A 15,598-nucleotide genomic window follows, 5' to 3' on the forward strand; every position below is an offset into this window, starting at 1 on the left:
AATTGTGACAGTAGATCTAGCTGGTCTGTCATATTATAATAGAGACAGTAGATCTAGCTGGTCTGTCATAATATAATAGAGAAATTAGATCTAGCTGGTCTGTCATAATATAATAGAGACAGTAGATCTAGCTGGTCTGTCATACTATAATTGTGACAGTAGGTCTAGCTGGTCTGTCATATTATAATAGAGACAGTAGATCTAGCTGGTCTGTCATAATATAATAGAGACAGTAGATCTAGCTGGTCTGTCATAATATAATAGAGACATTAGATCTAGCTGGTCTGTCATAATATAATAGAGACAGTAGATCTAGCTGGTCTGTCATACTATAATTGTGACAGTACGTCTAGCTGGTCTGTCATAATATAATAGAGACAGTAGATCTAGCTGGTCTGTCATAATATAATAGAGACATTAGATCTAGCTGGTCTGTCATACTATAATTGTGACAGTAGATCTAGCTGGTCTGTCATAATATAATAGAGACAGTAGATCTAGCTGGTCTGTCATAATATAATAGAGACATTAGATCTAGCTGGTCTGTCATAATATAATAGAGACAGTAGATCTAGCTGGTCTGTCATAATATAATAGAGACAGTAGATCTAGCTGGTCTGTCATACTATAATTGTGACAGTAGGTCTAGCTGGTCTGTCATATTATAATAGAGACAGTAGATCTAGCTGGTCTGTCATAATATAATAGAGACAGTAGATCTAGCTGGTCTGTCATAATATAATAGAGACAGTAGATCTAGCTGGTTTGTCATATTACAGAGACAGTAGATCTAGCTGGTCTGTCATATTATAATAGAGACAGTAGATCTAGCTGGTCTGTCATAATATAATAGAGGCAGTAGATCTAGCTGGTCTGTCATATTGTAATAGAGACAGTAGATCTAGCTGGTCTGTCATAATATAATAGAGACAGTAGATCTAGCTGGTCTGTCATATTATAATAGAGACAGTAGATCTAGCTGGTCTGTCATAATATAATAGAGACAGTAGATCTAGCTGGTCTGTCATAATATAATAGAGACATTAGATCTAGCTGGTCTGTCATAATATAATAGAGACAGTAGATCTAGCTGGTCTGTCATACTATAATTGTGACAGTACGTCTAGCTGGTCTGTCATATTATAATAGAGACAGTAGATCTAGCTGGTCTGTCATAATATAATAGATAAATTAGATCTAGCTGGTCTGTCATAATATAATAGAGACAGTAGATCTAGCTGGTCTGTCATACTATAATTGTGACAGTAGGTCTAGCTGGTCTGTCATATTATAATAGAGACAGTAGATCTAGCTGGTCTGTCATAATATAATAGAGACAGTAGATCTAGCTGGTCTGTCATAATATAATAGGGACATTAGATCTAGCTGGTCTGTCATAATATAATAGAGACAGTAGATCTAGCTGGTCTGTCATACTATAATTGTGACAGTACGTCTAGCTGGTCTGTCATATTATAATAGAGACAGTAGATCTAGCTGGTCTGTCATAATATAATAGAGACAGTAGATCTAGCTGGTCTGTCATAATATAATAGAGACATTAGATCTAGCTGGTCTGTCATACTATAATTGTGACAGTAGATCTAGCTGGTCTGTCATAATATAATAGAGACATTATATCTAGCTGGTCTGTCATAATATAATAGAGACATTAGATCTAGGTGGTCTGTCATAATATAATAGAGACAGTAGATCTAGCTGGTCTGTCATAATATAATAGAGACATTAGATCTAGCTGGTCTGTCATAATATAATAGAGACAGTAGATCTAGCTGGTCTGTCATACTATAATTGTGACAGTACGTCTAGCTGGTCTGTCATATTATAATAGAGACAGTAGATCTAGCTGGTCTGTCATAATATAATAGAGACAGTAGATCTAGCTGGTCTGTCATAATATAATAGAGACATTAGATCTAGCTGGTCTGTCATACTATAATTGTGACAGTAGATCTAGCTGGTCTGTCATAATATAATAGAGACATTATATCTAGCTGGTCTGTCATAATATAATAGAGACAGTAGATCTAGGTGGTCTGTCATAATATAATAGATAAATTAGATCTAGCTGGTCTGTCATAATATAATAGAGACAGTAGATCTAGCTGGTCTGTCATACTATAATTGTGACAGTAGGTCTAGCTAGTCTGTCATATTATAATAGAGACAGTAGATCTAGCTGGTCTGTCATAATATAATAGAGACAGTAGATCTAGCTGGTCTGTCATAATATAATAGAGACAGTAGATCTAGCTGGTCTGTCATATTATAATAGAGACAGTAGATCTAGCTGGTCTGTCATAATATAATAGAGACAGTAGATCTAGCTGGTTTGTCATATTACAGAGACAGTAGATCTAGCTGGTCTGTCATATTATAATAGAGACAGTAGATCTAGCTGGTCTGTCAACATATAACAGTGACAGTAGATCTAGCTGGTCTGTCATAACATAATAGAGACAGGAGATCTAGCTGGGTGTCATACTATAATTGAGACAGTAGATCAGCTGGGTCTGTCATATTACAGAGACAGTAGTCTAGCTGGCTGTCATATTATTATAGAGACAGTAGATCTAGCTGGTCTGTCATAATATAATAGAGACAGTAGATCTAGCTGGTCTGTCATATTATAATAGAGACAGTAGATCTAGCTGGTCTGTCATAATATAATAGAGACAGTGGATCTAGGGTCTGTCATATTGTAATAGATAAAGTAGATCTAGCTGGTCTGTCATAATATAATAGTGACAGTAGGTCTAGCTGGTCTGTCATACTATAATTGTGACAGTAGGTCTAGCTGGTCTGTCATATTATACAGAGACAGTAGATCTAGCTGGTCTGTCATACTATAATAGAGACAGTAGATCTAGCTGGTCTGTCATACTATAATAGTGACAGTAGATCTAGCTTGTCTGTCATAATATAATAGAGACAGTAGATCTAGCTGGTCTGTCATAATATAATAGAGACAGTAGATCTAGCTGGTCTGTCATATTATAATAGAGACAGTAGATCTAGCTGGTCTGTCATAATATATAGCCAGAGACAGTAGATCTAGCTGGTTTGTCATAATTACAGAGACAGTAGATCTAGCTGGTCTGTCATATTATAATAGAGACAGTAGATCTAGCTGGTCTGTCATAATATAATAGAGACAGTAGATCTAGCTGGTCTGTCATAATATACAGAGACAGTAGATTCAGGTGGTCTGTCATAATATAATAGAGACAGCAGATCTAGCTGGTCTGTCATATTATAATAGAGACATTAGATCTAGCTGGTCTGTCATGCACATAATGTGACAGTAGATCTAGCTGGTCTGTCATATCATAATTGTGACAGTAGATCTAGCTGGTCTGTCATATTATAATAGAGACAGTAGATCTAGCTGGTCTGTCATAATATAATAGAGACAGTAGATCTAGCTGGTCTGTCATAATATAATAGATATAGTAGGGTCTAGCTGGTCTGTCATAATATAATAGTGACAGTAGATCTAGCTGGTCTGTCATACTATAATAGAGACAGTAGATCTAGCTGGTATGTCATATTATAATAGAGACAGTAGATCTAGCTGGTCTGTCATAATATAATAGAGACAGTAGATCTAGCTGGTCTGTCATAATATAATAGAGACAGTAGATCTAGCTGGCTTGTCATATTGCAACAGAGACAGTAGATCTAGTTGTCTGTCATATATTATATAACGCATGTGCAGATCTAGCTGTTTGTCATATTAATAGAGACAGTAGATCTAGCTGGGTCTGTCATATTATAATAGAGACAGCAGATCTAGCTGGTCTGTCAACATATAACAGAGACAGTAGATCTAGCTGCTCTGTCATAACATAATAGAGACAGCAGATCTAGCTGGTCTGTCATGCTATAATAGTGACAGTAGATCTAGCTGGTCTGTCGCTATTATGGAGACAGTAGATCTAGCTGGTCTGTCATAATATAATAGAGACAGTAGATCTAGCTGGTTTGTCATATTACAGAGACAGTAGATCTAGCTGGTCTGTCATATTATAACAGAGACAGTAGATCTAGCTTTTCTGTCATAATATAATAGAGAAATAGATCTAGCTGGTCTGTCATATTGTAATAGAGACAGTAGATCTAGCTGGTCTGTCATACTATAATTGTGACAGTAGGTCTAGCTGGTCTGTCATACTATAATAGAGACAGTAGATCTAGCTGGTCTGTCATAATATAATAGAGACAGTAGATCTAGCTGGTCTGTCATAATATAATAGAGACAGTAGATCTAGCTGGTCTGTCATATTGTAATTGAGACAGTAGATCTAGCTGGTCTTGCTACTATAATAGAGACAGTAGATCTAGCTGGTTTGTCATATTACAGAGACAGTAGATCTAGCTGGATGTCATATTATAATAGAGACAGTAGATCTAGCTGGTCTGTCATGGGTATAACAGAGACATTAGATCTAGCTGGTCTGTCATAATATAATAGAGACAGTAGATCTAGCTGGTTTGTCATACTTAATTGTGACAGTAGATCTAGCTGGTCTGTCATATTATAATAGAGACAGTAGATCTAGCTGGTCTGTCATATTATAATAGAGACAGTAGATCTAGCTGGTCTGTCATAATATAATAGAGGCAGTAGATCTAGCTGATCTGTCATAATATAATAGAGACAGTAGATCTAGCTGGTCTGTCATACTATAATTCGTGACAGTACGCCTAGCTGGTCTGTCATATTATAATAGAGACAGTAGATCTAGCTGATCTGTCATACTATACTGTGACAGTAGGGCTGGTCTGTCATACTATAATTGTGACAGTAGATCTAGCTGGTCTGTCATAATATAATAGAGACAGTAGATCTAGGTGGTCTGTCATAATATAATAGTGACAGTAGATCTAGCTGGTCTGTCATAATATAATAGAGACAGTAGTCTAGCTGGTCTGTCATACTATACTGTGACAGTAGGTCTAGCTGGTCTGTCATATTATATAATAGAGACACAGTAGATCTAGCTGGGTATGTCAATATAATAGAGACAGTAGACTAACTGGTCTGTCATAATATAATAGAGCATTAGATCTAGCTGGTCTTTCATATTGTAATAGAGACAGTAGATCTAGCTGGTCTGTCATATATAATAGAGACAGTAGATCTAGCTGGTCTGTCATATTATAATAGAGACAGTAGATCTAGCTGGTCTGTCATATTATAATAGAGACAGTAGATCTAGCTGGTCTGTCATATAACAGTGACAGTAGATCTAGCTGGGGGTCTGTCATAACATAATAGAGACAGTAGATCTAGCTGGGTCTGTCATATTATAATAGAGACAGTAGATCTAGCTGGTCTGTCAACATATAATAGTGACAGTAGATCTAGCTGGTCTGTCATAATATAATGTGATTAGTAAGTCTAGCTGGTCTGTCATATTATAATAGAGACAGTAGATCTAGCTGGTCTGTCAACATTACAGAGACAGTAGATCTAGCTGGTCTGTCATACTATAATAGAGACAGTAGATCTAGCTGGTCTGTCATAATATAATAGAGACAGTAGATCTAGCTGATCTGTCATATTATAACAGAGACAGTAGATCTAGCTGCTCTGTCATAACATAATAGAGACAGTAGGTCTAGCTGGTCTGTCATATACAGTAATTGTGACAGTAGGTCTAGCTGGTCTGTCATATTATTATAGAGACAGTAGATCTAGCTGGTCTGTCAAAATATAATAGAGACAGATCTAGCTGGTCTGTCATACTATAATTGTGACAGTAGGTCTAGCTGGGTGGTCTGTCAACATATAACAGTGACAGTAGATCTAGCTGGTCTGTCATAACATAATAGAGACAGGAGATCTAGCTGGTCTGTCATATTACAATAGAGACAGTAGATCTAGCTGGTCTGTCAACATATAACAGTGACAGTAGATCTAGCTGGTCTGTCATACTATAATTGTGACAGTAGGTCTAGCTGGTCTGTCATATTACAATAGAGACAGTAGATCTAGCTGGTCTGTCAACATATAACAGTGACAGTAGATCTAGCTGGTCTGTCATACTATAATTGTGACAGTAGATCTAGCTGGTCTGTCATATTATAATAGAGACAGTAGATCTAGCTGGTCTGTCATAATATAATAGAGACAGTAGATCTAGCTGGTCTGTCATAATATAATAGAGACAGTAGATCTAGCTGGTCTGTCATAATATAATAGAGACAGTAGATCTAGCTGGTCTGTCATAATATAATAGAGACAGTAGATCTAGCTGGTCTGTCATATTATAATAGAGACAGTAGATCTAGCTGGTCTGTCATAATATAATAGAGACAGTAGATCTAGCTGGTCTGTCATAATATAATAGAGACAGTAGATCTAGCTGGTCTGTCATAATATAATAGAGACAGTAGATCTAGCTGGTCTGTCATAATATAATAGAGACAGTAGATCTAGCTGGTCTGTCATACTATAATTGTGACAGTAGATCTAGCTGGTCTGTCATATTATAATAGAGACAGTAGATCTAGCTGGTCTGTCATAATATAATAGAGACAGTAGATCTAGCTGGTCTGTCATAATATAATAGAGACATTAGATCTAGCTGGTCTGTCATAATATAATAGAGACAGTAGATCTAGCTGGTCTGTCATACTATAATAGAGACAGTAGATCTAGCTGGTCTGTCATATTATAATAGAGACAGTAGATCTAGCTGGTCTGTCATAATATAATAGAGACAGTAGATCTAGCTGGTCTGTCATAATATAATAGAGACAGTAGATCTAGCTGGTCTGTCATACTATAATTGTGACAGTAGATCTAGCTGGTCTGTCATAATATAATAGAGACAGTAGATCTAGCTGGTCTGTCATAATATAATAGAGACAGTAGATCTAGCTGGTCTGTCATAATATAATAGAGACAGTAGATCTAGCTGGTCTGTCATAATATAATAGAGACAGTAGATCTAGCTGGTCTGTCATAATATAATAGAGACAGTAGATCTAGCTGGTCTGTCATACTATAATTGTGACAGTAGGTCTAGCTGGTCTGTCATATTATAATAGAGACAGTAGATCTAGCTGGTCTGTCATAATATAATAGAGACAGTAGATCTAGCTGGTCTGTCATATTATAATAGAGACAGTAGATCTAGCTGGTCTGTCAACATATAACAGTGACAGTAGATCTAGCTGGTCTGTCATAATATAATAGAGACATTAGATCTAGCTGGTCTGTCATAATATAATAGAGACAGTAGATCTAGCTGGTCTGTCATAATATAATAGATAAATTAGATCTAGCTGGTCTGTCATAATATAATAGAGACAGTAGATCTAGCTGGTCTGTCATACTATAATTGTGACAGTAGGTCTAGCTGGTCTGTCATATTATAATAGAGACAGTAGATCTAGCTGGTCTGTCATAATATAATAGAGACAGTAGATCTAGCTGGTCTGTCATAATATAATAGAGACAGTAGATCTAGCTGGTCTGTCATATTGTAATAGAGACAGTAGATCTAGCTGGTTTGTCATATTACAGAGACAGTAGATCTAGCTGGTCTGTCATATTATAATAGAGACAGTAGATCTAGCTGGTCTGTCAACATATAACAGTGACAGTAGATCTAGCTGGTCTGTCATAACATAATAGAGACAGGAGATCTAGCTGGTCTGTCATACTATAATTGTGACAGTAGGTCTAGCTGGTCTGTCATATTATAATAGAGACAGTAGATCTAGCTGGTCTGTCATAATATAATAGAGACAGTAGATCTAGCTGGTCTGTCATAATATAATAGAGACAGTAGATCTAGCTGGTCTGTCATAATATAATAGAGACAGTAGATATAGTTGGTCTGTCATAATATAATAGAGACAGTAGCTCTAGCTGGTCTGTCATAATATAATAGAGACAGTAGATCTAGCTGGTCTGTCATACTATAATTGTGACAGTAGATCTAGCTGGTCTGTCATATTATAATAGAGAGTGACAGTACTTCTAGCTGGTCTGTCATATTATAATAGAGACAGTAGATCTAGCTGGTCTGTCATAATATAATAGAGACAGTAGATCTAGCTGGTCTGTCATAATATAATAGAGACATTAGATCTAGCTGGTCTGTCATACTATAATTGTGACAGTAGATCTAGCTGGTCTGTCATAATATAATAGAGACATTATATCTAGCTGGTCTGTCATAATATAATAGAGACAGTAGATCTAGGTGGTCTGTCATAATATAATAGATAAATTAGATCTAGCTGGTCTGTCATAATATAATAGAGACAGTAGATCTAGCTGGTCTGTCATACTATAATTGTGACAGTAGGTCTAGCTAGTCTGTCATATTATAATAGAGACAGTAGATCTAGCTGGTCTGTCATAATATAATAGAGACAGTAGATCTAGCTGGTCTGTCATAATATAATAGAGACAGTAGATCTAGCTGGTCTGTCATATTGTAATAGAGACAGTAGATCTAGCTGGTCTGTCATAATATAATAGAGACAGTAGATCTAGCTGGTTTGTCATATTACAGAGACAGTAGATCTAGCTGGTCTGTCATATTATAATAGAGACAGTAGATCTAGCTGGTCTGTCATACTATAATTGTGACAGTAGGTCTAGCTGGTCTGTCATATTATAATAGAGACAGGTCTGTCAGATCTAGCTGGTCTGTCATACTATAATAGTGACAGTAGATCTAGCTGGTCTGTCATATTATAATAGAGACAGTAGATCTAGCTGGTCTGTCATAATATAATAGAGACAGTAGATCTAGCTGGTCTGTCATAATATAATAGAGACAGTAGATCTAGCTGGTCTGTCATAATATAATAGAGACAGTAGATCTAGCTGGTCTGTCATAATATAATAGAGACAGTAGATCTAGCTGGTCTGTCATAATATAATAGAGACAGTAGATCTAGCTGGTCTGTCATACTATAATTGTGACAGTAGGTCTAGCTAGTCTGTCATATTATAATAGAGACAGTAGATCTAGCTGGTCTGTCATAATATAATAGAGACAGTAGATCTAGCTGGTCTGTCATAATATAATAGAGACAGTAGATCTAGCTGGTCTGTCATAATATAATAGAGACAGTAGATCTAGCTGGTCTGTCATAATATAATAGAGACAGTAGATCTAGCTGGTCTGTCATATTATAATAGAGACAGTAGATCTAGCTGGTCTGTCATATTATAATAGAGACAGTAGATCTAGCTGGTCTGTCAACATATAACAGTGACAGTAGATCTAGCTGGTCTGTCATAACATAATAGAGACAGGAGATCTAGCTGGTCTGTCATATTACAATAGAGACAGTAGATCTAGCTGGTCTGTCAACATATAACAGTGACAGTAGATCTAGCTGGTCTGTCATACTATAATTGTGACAGTAGGTCTAGCTGGTCTGTCATATTATAATAGAGACAGTAGATCTAGCTGGTCTGTCATACTATAATTGTGACAGTAGATCTAGCTGGTCTGTCATATTATAATAGAGACAGTAGATCTAGCTGGTCTGTCATAATATAATAGAGACAGTAGATCTAGCTGGTCTGTCATATATAATAGAGACAGTAGATCTAGCTGGTCTGTCATATATAATAGAGACAGTAGATCTAGCTGGTCTGTCATAATATAATAGAGACAGTAGATCTAGCTGGTCTGACAGAGTAGATCTAGCTGGTCTGTCATATATAATAGAGACAGTAGATCTAGCTGGTCTGTCATAATATAATAGAGACAGTAGATCTAGCTGGTCTGTCATAATATAATAGAGACAGTAGATCTAGCTGGTCTGTCATAGCTATAATATAATAGAGACAGTAGATCTAGCTGGTCTGTCATAATATACAGTAGATCTAGCTGGTCTGTCATAATATAATAGAGACAGTAGATCTAGCTGGTCTGTCATAATATAATAGAGACAGTAGATCTAGCTGGTCTGTCATAATATAATAGAGACAGTAGATCTAGCTGGTCTGTCATAATATAATAGAGACAGTAGATCTAGCTGGTCTGTCATAATATAATAGAGACAGTAGATCTAGCTGGTCTGTCATAATATAATAGAGACAGTAGATCTAGCTGGTCTGTCATAATATAATAGAGACAGTAGATCTAGCTGGTCTGTCATAATATAATAGAGACAGTAGATCTAGCTGGTCTGTCATAATATAATAGAGACAGTAGATCTAGCTGGTCTGTCATATTATAATAGAGACAGTAGATCTAGCTGGTCTGTCATAATATAATAGAGACAGTAGATCTAGCTGGTCTGTCATAATATAATAGAGACAGTAGATCTAGCTGGTCTGTCATATTATAATAGAGACAGTAGATCTAGCTGGTCTGTCAACATATAACAGTGACAGTAGATCTAGCTGGTCTGTCATAACATAATAGAGACAGTAGATCTAGCTGGTCTGTCATAATATAATAGAGACAGTAGATCTAGCTGGTCTGTCATAATATAATAGAGACAGTAGATCTAGCTGGTCTGTCATAATATAATAGAGACAGTAGATCTAGCTGGTCTGTCATAATATAATAGAGACAGTAGATCTAGCTGGTCTGTCATAATATAATAGAGACAGTAGATCTAGCTGGTCTGTCATAATATAATAGAGACAGTAGATCTAGCTGGTCTGTCATAATAATAGAGACAGTAGATCTAGCTGGTCTGTCATAATATAATAGAGACAGTAGATCTAGCTGGTCTGTCAGATCTAGCTGGTCTGTCATAATATAATAGAGACAGTAGATCTAGCTGGTCTGTCATAATATAATAGAGACAGTAGATCTAGCTGGTCTGTCATAATATAATAGAGACAGTAGATCTAGCTGGTCTGTCATAATATAATAGAGACAGTAGATCTAGCTGGTTTGTCATAATATAATAGAGACATTAGATCTAGCTGGTCTGTCATAATATAATAGAGACATTAGATCTAGCTGGTCTGTCATAATATAATAGAGACAGTTGATCTAGCTGGTTTGTCATATTATAATAGAGACAGTAGCTCTAGCTGGTCTGTCAACATATAACAGTGACAGTAGATCTAGCTGGTTTGTCATAACATAATAGAGACAGGAGATCTAGCTGGTCTGTCATAATATAATACAGACAGTAGATCTAGCTGGTCTGTCATATTATAATAGAGACAGTAGATCTAGCTGGTCTGTCATAATATAATAGAGACAGTAGATCTAGCTGGTCTGTCATAATATAATAGAGACAGTAGATCTAGCTGGTCTGTCATAATATAATAGAGACAGTAGATCTAGCTGGTCTGTCATAATATAATAGAGACAGTAGATCTAGCTGGTCTGTCATAATATAATAGAGACAGTAGATCTAGCTGGTCTGTCATAATATAATAGAGACAGTAGATCTAGCTGGTCTGTCATAATATAATAGAGACAGTAGATCTAGCTGGTCTGTCATAATATAATAGAGACAGTAGATCTAGCTGGTCTGTCATAATATAATAGAGACAGTAGATCTAGCTGGTCTGTCATAATATAATAGAGACAGTAGATCTAGCTGGTCTGTCATACTATAATAGTGACAGTAGATCTAGCTGGTCTGTCATATTATAATAGAGACAGTAGATCTAGCTGGTCTGTCATAATATAATAGAGACAGTAGATCTAGCTGGTCTGTCATAATATAATAGAGACAGTAGATCTAGCTGGTCTGTCATAATATAATAGAGACAGTAGATCTAGCTGGTCTGTCATATTATAATAGAGACAGTAGATCTAGCTGGTCTGTCATAATATAATAGAGACAGTAGATCTAGCTGGTCTGTCATAATATAATAGAGACAGTAGATCTAGCTGGTCTGTCATAATATAATAGAGACAGTAGATCTAGCTGGTCTGTCATAATATAATAGAGACAGTAGATCTAGCTGGTCTGTCATAATATAATAGAGACAGTAGATCTAGCTGGTCTGTCATAATATAATAGAGACAGTAGATCTAGCTGGTCTGTCATAATATAATAGAGACAGTAGATCTAGCTGGTCTGTCATACTATAATAGAGACAGTAGATCTAGCTGGTCTGTCATAATATAATAGAGACAGTAGATCTAGCTGGTCTGTCATAATATAATAGAGACAGTAGATCTAGCTGGTCTGTCATAATATAATAGAGACAGTAGATCTAGCTGGTCTGTCATACTATAATTGTGACAGTAGATCTAGCTGGTCTGTCATATTATAATAGAGACAGTAGATCTAGCTGGTCTGTCATAATATAATAGAGACAGTAGATCTAGCTGGTCTGTCATAATATAATAGAGACAGTAGATCTAGCTGGTCTGTCATAATATAATAGAGACAGTAGATCTAGCTGGTCTGTCATAATATAATAGAGACAGTAGATCTAGCTGGTCTGTCATATTATAATAGAGACAGTAGATCTAGCTGGTCTGTCATATTATATAATAGAGACAGTAGATCTAGCTGGTCTGTCATATATAATAGAGACAGTAGATCTAGCTGGTCTGTCATAACATAATAGAGACAGTAGATCTAGCTGGTCTGTCATACTATAATAGAGACAGTAGATCTAGCTGGTCTGTCATATTATAATAGAGACAGTAGATCTAGCTGGTCTGTCATAATATAATAGAGACAGTAGATCTAGCTGGTCTGTCATAATATAATAGAGACAGTAGATCTAGCTGGTCTGTCATAATATAATAGAGACAGTAGATCTAGCTGGTCTGTCATACTATAATTGTGACAGTAGATCTAGCTGGTCTGTCATATTATAATAGAGACAGTAGATCTAGCTGGTCTGTCATAATATAATAGAGACAGTAGATCTAGCTGGTCTGTCATAATATAATAGAGACATTAGATCTAGCTGGTCTGTCATACTATAATTGTGACAGTAGATCTAGCTGGTCTGTCATAATATAATAGAGACATTATATCTAGCTGGTCTGTCATAATATAATAGAGACAGTAGATCTAGGTGGTCTGTCATAATATAATAGATAAATTAGATCTAGCTGGTCTGTCATAATATAATAGAGACAGTAGATCTAGCTGGTCTGTCATACTATAATTGTGACAGTAGGTCTAGCTAGTCTGTCATATTATAATAGAGACAGTAGATCTAGCTGGTCTGTCATAATATAATAGAGACAGTAGATCTAACTGGTCTGTCATAATATAATAGAGACAGTAGATCTAGCTGGTCTGTCATATTGTAATAGAGACAGTAGATCTAGCTGGTCTGTCATAATATAATAGAGACAGTAGATCTAGCTGGTTTGTCATATTACAGAGACAGTAGATCTAGCTGGTCTGTCATATTATAATAGAGACAGTAGATCTAGCTGGTCTGTCAACATATAACAGTGACAGTAGATCTAGCTGGTCTGTCATAACATAATAGAGACAGGAGATCTAGCTGGTCTGTCATATTACAATAGAGACAGTAGATCTAGCTGGTCTGTCAACATATAACAGTGACAGTAGATCTAGCTGGTCTGTCATACTATAATTGTGACAGTAGGTCTAGCTGGTCTGTCATATTATAATAGAGACAGTAGATCTAGCTGGTCTGTCAACATATAACAGTGACAGTAGATCTAGCTGGTCTGTCATATTATAATAGAGACAGTAGATCTAGCTGGTCTGTCATAATATAATAGAGACAGTAGATCTAGCTGGTCTGTCATAATATAATAGAGACAGTAGATCTAGCTGGTCTGTCATATTGTAATAGAGACAGTAGATCTAGCTGGTCTGTCATAATATAATAGAGACAGTAGATCTAGCTGGTCTGTCATAATATAATAGAGACAGTAGATCTAGCTGGTCTGTCATAATATAATAGAGACAGTAGATCTAGCTGGTCTGTCATAATATAATAGAGACAGTAGATCTAGCTGGTCTGTCATAATATAATAGAGACAGTAGATCTAGCTGGTCTGTCATAATATAATAGAGACAGTAGATCTAGCTGGTCTGTCATATTATAATAGAGACAGTAGATCTAGCTGGTCTGTCATAATATAATAGAGACAGTAGATCTAGCTGGTCTGTCATAATATAATAGAGACAGTAGATCTAGCTAATATAATAGAGACAGTCTGTCATAATATAATAGAGACAGTAGATCTAGCTGGTCTGTCATAATATAATAGAGACAGTAGATCTAGCTGGTCTGTCATAATATAATAGAGACAGTAGATCTAGCTGGTCTGTCATAATATAATAGAGACAGTAGATCTAGCTGGTCTGTCATAATATAATAGAGACAGCTGGTCTGTCTAGCTAGTCTGTCTGTCATATTATAATAGAGACAGTAGATCTAGCTGGTCTATCATAATATAATCGAGACAGTAGATCTAGCTGGTTTGTCACATTACAGAGACAATAGATCTAGCTGGTCTGTCATAATATAATAGAGACAGTAGATCTAGCTGGTCTGTCAACATATAACAGTGACAGTAGATCTAGCTGGTCTGTCATATTACAGAGACAGTAGATCTAGCTGGTCTGTCTTATTATAAGAGACAGTAGATCTAGCTGGTCTGTCAACATATAACAGTGACAGTAGATCTAGCTGGTCTGTCATATTACAGAGACAGTAGATCTAGCTGGTCTGTCTTATTATAAGAGACAGTAGATCTAGCTGGTCTGTCATAATATAATAGTGACAGTAGATCTAGCTGGTCTGTCATACTATAATAGAGACAGTAGATCTAGCTGGTCTGTCATATTATAATAGAGACAGTAGATCTAGCTGGTCTGTCATAATATAAGATAGAGACAGTAGATCTAGCTGGTCTGTCATAATATAATAGAGACAGTAGATCTAGCTGGTCTGTCATAATATAATAGAGACAGTAGATCTAGCTGGTCTGTCATACTATAATAGTGACAGTAGATCTAGCTGGTCTGTCATATTATAATAGAGACAGTAGATCTAGCTGGTCTGTCATAATATAATAGAGACAGTAGATCTAGCTGGTCTGTCATAATATAATAGAGACAGTAGATCTAGCTGGTCTGTCATAATATAATAGAGACAGTAGATCTAGCTGGTCTGTCATAATATAATAGAGACAGTAGATCTAGCTGGTCTGTCATAATATAATAGAGACAGTAGATCTAGCTGGTCTGTCATAATATAATAGATAAATTAGATCTAGCTGGTCTGTCATAATATAATAGAGACAGTAGATCTAGCTGGTCTGTCATAATATAATAGAGACAGTAGATCTAGCTGGTCTGTCATATAATTGTATAGGTCTAGCTATATTATAATAGAGACAGTAGATCTAGCTGGTCTGTCATAATATAATAGAGACAGTAGATCTAGCTGGTCTGTCATAATATAATAGAGACAGTAGATCTAGCTGGTCTGTCATATTGTAATAGAGACAGTAGATCTAGCTGGTCTGTCATAATATAATAGAGACAGTAGATCTAGCTGGTTTGTCATATTACAGAGACAGTAGATCTAGCTGGTCTGTCATATTATAATAGAGACAGTAGATCTAGCTGGTCTGTCAACATATAACAGTGACAGTAGATCTAG

The sequence above is a fragment of the Oncorhynchus tshawytscha genome, linkage group LG28 (genome assembly GCF_018296145.1).
Source record: "Oncorhynchus tshawytscha isolate Ot180627B linkage group LG28, Otsh_v2.0, whole genome shotgun sequence".
In the NCBI taxonomy this organism is placed as follows: Eukaryota; Metazoa; Chordata; class Actinopteri; order Salmoniformes; family Salmonidae; genus Oncorhynchus; species Oncorhynchus tshawytscha.